Source organism: Arachis ipaensis, chromosome B09 (genome assembly GCF_000816755.2).
Source record: "Arachis ipaensis cultivar K30076 chromosome B09, Araip1.1, whole genome shotgun sequence".
NCBI lineage: Eukaryota > Viridiplantae > Streptophyta > Magnoliopsida > Fabales > Fabaceae > Arachis > Arachis ipaensis.
Genome location: NC_029793.2, coordinates 130,657,900 through 130,663,884, shown reverse-complemented (window position 1 = coordinate 130,663,884; position 5,985 = coordinate 130,657,900). Strand labels below are relative to the sequence as shown.

General features: G+C 32.8%; 1 long non-coding RNA gene and 1 pseudogene across 1 annotated transcript in view; both read left to right on the top strand.

Moving 5' to 3' along the window:
- Positions 1–5,985, top strand: part of LOC107619526 — a 15,117-nt gene that overhangs the window by 5,023 nt on the left and 4,109 nt on the right. The window lies entirely within an intron of this gene.
- Positions 1,257–5,985, top strand: part of LOC107616495 — a 6,511-nt pseudogene continuing 1,782 nt past the window's right edge.

Here is a 5,985-nt window from a genome sequence, read left to right as displayed (position 1 = left end):
TGTTTTAGAAAGGCTTTCTAACTTTATAGTTTATGAAGCACAGTAACTTTATAGTTTATTCATATCAAAACTTTATAGTTTATAAAAAAAAAAAATCAGTGTATATTTTCATTTCGATAAATGTGTTGATTTTATTTAGGTGGTATTTTAAATTTTTTTATTTTTTTCTTTTATTTTTTTCCTCTCATAGATACTCTATTCTAAAAAACGAATGGATGGTTTGTGTATTGAGTAAATAGCCAAAATTGTCTCTGAAAGATATTCGATTTCCATTTTTGTCCTCGAAAGATAAAGTTAATCGAAATCGTCCCCGAAAAATACACGATTGGTCACGTTAGTTCTTTCGTCAGTTGGATGATGACGTGTTATGTTAAGTGCCACGTGGCATATGATGACGTGAGGGGGCTAATGCCACGCGTCACAAGATGATTGGTTGACGTGTCAGCTCAGTGACACTTGGCATGCTATGTGTCAGGTCAGTGACACGTGGCATGTCATGTGGCACTTGACATGTAAAAAAGTTATTTATAATCAAAACAGTCCTTGAAAGTTAAGACGTAAGTCATTTTCATCCCTGAAATTTTAAAAATTAATCAAATTAGTCCTTATATAATTTTTTTTTTATTTTTTACATAAGGACTAATTAGATTAATTTTTAAAATTTCAGGGTTGAAAATGACTTACGTCTGAACTTTCAAGGACTATTTTGATTATAAATAACTTTTTTACATATCAAGTGTCACGTGGCATGCCACGTGTCACTGATCTGACACGTCAACCAATCATCTTGTGACGCGTGGCATTAGCCCCCCACGTCATCATCCAACTGACGGAAGGAGTAACGTGACCAATCGTGTATCTTTCGGGGACGATTTCGATTAGGATCCCGCTAGGGAGATAATGAACTATTTGTACAATTTGTACAATGGGCTATTGAGTTACAAAATGAACATCCCCCATACTATCTAGAATAATCATCCGAGTACTAGGGATAATAAACATCTTCCCAAAAGCTTAAACTGATTTTGGGGTTCACCAAGGATCGAACTCTTGACCTTTCAGATCTAACACTCTAATACCATGTCATGATACCACTCATCTCAAAAGCTTCACCTGATAAGAAAAGATAATACTAATGGTTATATCTCTAATACTTCATAAACTTCCATTGTACACATTGTACAAATATTCCATTGACTCCTCATACTTTCCCTTTCGATTAACTTTATCTTTCGAGAACCAAAATGAAGATCGGAGTATCTTTCAGGAATGATTTTGGCTATTCACTCTTTATTTATTTGTAAACAATAGGAATGAAGAAAATATACGAAGCAAAGTTAGTTGATGAGCAATTTCTTATGCTGCTACGTGCTGCGTGCAATGCAATTTCTTCGGAAAATGAAGAAGAAATCTCAAGAAGTGGAATGCAGAACGCGATACTTATGGTAGCGAAACAAGGGAATGCTACATTCATTGTTGAAGCATTAAAGACGCACTTAGGCCTTTTGTGGACATGAACCCAAGATAGAAAGCACATATTTTCTGTTGCTGTTCAGTATCGCCAAACAAGCGTTTACAATCTTTTTCATGGTCTTACTCTCAATCGTACATTTTCAAGCTCCTCTGACACCCATGGAAATTATATGCTTCATATGGCAGGATTGCTAGCTCCACCAGAACACCTTAGTCCTATTCCCGGGGCACTTTTACAAATGCAAACGAGAACTTCAATGGTTTAAGGTAAATCATATATTATTTCAAATAAATGAAAGAAAAGTACTTCAACTCATTTTTTTTCTGAATTACTTGAAAGAATTTTTCAAATACTTAATAGCAAATATCTACGGAGAAATACTATCATGATAATTGTTAAGAAGGTGTTATGTTAGTTTTTTGAAATAGTTTAATGTTGGTTTAGTGTATTATAGACTTGAATATTATAACAAAAATAATTTTGATGAATAAGTAGTTTGGATAAATAGTTTAAAAAATTTGATAATTATATTATTGATGGGTTAAGGAGAGAGTACAAATTCTAGTGGAATTTAATATGTTTGTTAGTTAGTTACAATAAATTCTATAATGGCCTATTTATAGACTCCATAAGTTGATTTTAGATAATTTCAAATATTAGATATTTCTAGATATTAACCTAGATATTTTTAGTACTTGATTTATTTACTTAACTTCTAGATTTCTCTATCATAATATCCAGATATTTATTTTTACAAAATAAGATCATGAAAATTCTAGAAAGTTCTACAAATGTGTAGCATTATTAATACTCCTCCTTGATGCATATTTGTGTAATTTCAAGCATCTCTCGAAAATAGTTCGAACTTTGATCTTGGTAGTGCTTTAGTGAAGATGTCTGCCAGTTATTCATCTGTGTTTGCAATACTCGATCTTTATCTTTTTTGCCAATATAGCTTCTCGTATAAAATAATACTTGATAGCTATATGCTTGGTCCTACTATGATAGACTGGATTGTTTGCCATTACTATTGCTGACTTGCTGTCGCACGATATAGTTGTTGGTTCTTCTTGTTGCTCTCCTATGTCTTCGAATATTTTCTTTAGCCATATTGTTTGACTAGTAGCAGTTGCGACTGCAACATACTCAGTTTCAGCAGATGATTGAGTCACAGTTTCTTATTTTTTTGATGTCCAAGAGAATACTCCAGATCCTAGTATAAATGCATATCAAGAAGTTCTTTTATTTCATGTTATCAATTGATCCTGCCCAATCACTATCGGTATATCCAAGTAGTTTTAGATTTTCGATAGATTTATAATGAATGTCATAATTCTTCTTGCAGTCCCATAGTGCTTCTGACTTGGCTTTTGCATGAATTTTGATAGTAGACTTGTTGCATACATGATGTCAGATCTTGTGGTAGTTAGATAAAAGAGACTTCCAATGTGACTTTTGTATTGCAAAGCATCTGCCTCTCCAGATCCATTTTCTTTTTGTAATTTCTCATTATGGATTAGAAGAATAGATACTGCTTTGCAATTATTCATCTTGAACCTTTGTAGTAAATTTTGAGTGTATTTTTTTTTGTGAGATGAAAATTTTGTCTTCATTTTGGTTTACCTCAATGCCAAGAAAATAGTGTATCAATCCTAAGTCGGTTATCTCAAATGTTTGCTTCATTTTTTTTTTTTGAATTCTCTAATCATATAGACTCATTGTTTCCTATGTAGATAAGATCGTCCACATACAAAAAAACTATGAGAGTGTTTGAATTACCTTGCGTCTTGATGTAGAGTGTAGGCTCACTTTTACTCCTCCTAAATTCATGATCAGTGAAATATTTATCAATTCGACTGTACCATACTCGTAGAGCTTGCTTGAGTTCATAGGGTACTTTTTTTAGCCTTAGCACATAGTTTTCATGTTCTTCTACAACGAACTCTTGTGGTTGATCAATATATACTTTGTTTACCAGTTCTCTATTTAGACAGGCAGATTTCACATCCAGTTGATAAATCTTTTATTGCTTTTGTGCGGCTAGTGCAATGAGCACCTTTATTGTATCTAGGCGAGTTACAGCTGCAAATGTCTCTATGTAATTTATCTCAGAAATTTGTGCATATCCTTTAGCTACGAGCCTTACTTTATGCTTCTGAATAGATCTATTAGGATTGAGCTTAGTCTTGTATACCCGTTTGACTCCAATAAGATCTTTATTTGAAGGGTGATTTACTAGTTCTCATATGTTGTTCTTCTCAATCATCTTGATTTCTTCTTTTATGGCATTTCTCCATTCTTCTTGCTTTTCTGCTTCTTCAAAGCTTGTAAGCTCGATCTTGACAATTGCATATTTCATATACGTCTTGTAGAGATCTTGTTTTTTTTTGGAGAAGAATTATTAGTTGTTGCTTCTTCTGTTGGAGTAGTTGTGCTTGCTTTTTTTCACGTTCTTGTTCTTTTAGTCTAGGTGGTTGTTGTGATACTCCAATACTTCTTTTCTCGACGTTTTCATCTTTCTAGTTTCATGAAACATTTTCGTCGAACTCCACATCTTTACTGATTATGAGTTTCTTTATTTGTAAGTTATACACACGATATCCTTTTGATTGTGTACTATATCCAAAGAAGATTCTTTTTTCTGTCTTCTCAACCAGCTTGCTTCTTTTTTGTATGGGAATGTGGACATAGCATATGCATTTAAAGACTTTTAGATGCTTTGTGGAAGGTTTTCATCCACTCCATGCTTCGATATGAATTTTATTTTCTATTGCCTTAGTGGACAACAATTTAGTAGGTATACTACTGTGTAAACAGCTTCTGCCCAAAAAATGTTTGGCAGATTTTTCTCCTTGAGGATCAAGCATGCCATCTTTATCACAGTTCTATTTTTTCTCTCAGATACTCTATTTTGCTCAGGAGCATATCCTACTGTATGTGAGTTGACGCTCGACACCCTCTTCTTCGTAGAATTTATTAAATTCTTTAGAAATGTATTCAGTTTCTCTGTCACTACGAAGTACCTTGATGCTACGACCATTTTACTTCTCCAGATGTTGCTTGAACTTCTTAAAGATGTCCAAAATTTCTGATCTCTCACGTTGAAAATATACCCACATCATTCTAGTATAATCATTGATGAAGAGAATGAAGTACCTGTTGTTATTGAGTGATGGAGTCTTCATTGGACCACAAATATTAATGTGAACTAATTCAAACATCTCCTTGGCTCATCAAGCTCTTCTAAAAGGAAATGCTTGACGATGTTGCTTGCCAAGTAAGCATCATTCGCAAGGTCGATTAATCTCTGTGATGCTTGGTAGATCTCTTATTAATTGCTTTTGATGTGACAACCGTAATCCGTGAAAATGAAAATGGCCAAATCATCGATACCACAACTATGAATTATCTTCTTGTGCCTTTAATGCAGTTTCTATGATATAACTCCATTTGAGTGAAAAGCTCATGTTTTTCATTTTGATGATCGCTAGAAGTTTTTTAGTTTTTCTTTCACTTATGGTGTATGAGTCTTCTTCAAAGTGTAATACATAGACTTGCTCCATCATTTGGCCAATACTAAGTAGATTATGTGCTAGTTTAGAAATTAATAGAATATCATGAATATTCTTAGTTCCTATCTTGGTGTGGACAGTGATTGTACCTTTACTATCTGCCTGCACGATCATTTCGTCTCCAAGTCTGATGCCAGATCGAACAGATTTATTGATGTCACTGAATAGGCTTTGATCACCTGTCATGTGATTACTACAACCACTATCGAGATACCATATGTCATCTTTCTTCTTGCACTCTTCTTGTGATAACGCATAGAATATACACTCGTCTCCTTCCTTTTCTTTAGAGAAGTCTGCGCAATGATTGATCTTCATCCTATAGTCTTTCTCCATATGCCCAAACTTTTTACAATTGCGGCACTGTAGTTTTCCACGATGTCAACAATTCTTCTCTAGGTGGTTGGTTTTCTTGCCTATGCCACAAGGAGAGCATTATTTTCTATCTTCAGTTTATTTTCTATTTTTCTAGAAGTGTCTAAACATCTAGAATTTACTTGTTTTTTCCTCCTTTTTTTTATTTAGATTCTGAAATTTTATATTGAAATTAGACTGAAATGCATTTTCTATTGAATCTTCATCATCTTGACTTGCTAATCTTTGTTCAAAAGTGTACAGTAAGCTTATTAAATATATTAATATTAGCGTTGATAAATTCTTAATTTTTTCAGTTATAGACACTTTAGGATCGAATTTGAAAGGTAAACTAATGAGTATTTTTTTTACTTTTTTTTTATTGGATAAGTCCTCTTCATAAGCTTTCATTTCAGTTACTAAATTCATTAATCTTAGCTTGTATAGTAATTTTTTATTTTCTCAAAATTTTTTATTTTCACTAATTTTTCTGATTATCTTCCAAATTTCTAAAAAAAATTAAAGTTTTGAGTTTTTCTTTTTTATGTTTTCAAAAAATAATGTAATATTTAAATTTTACTCATT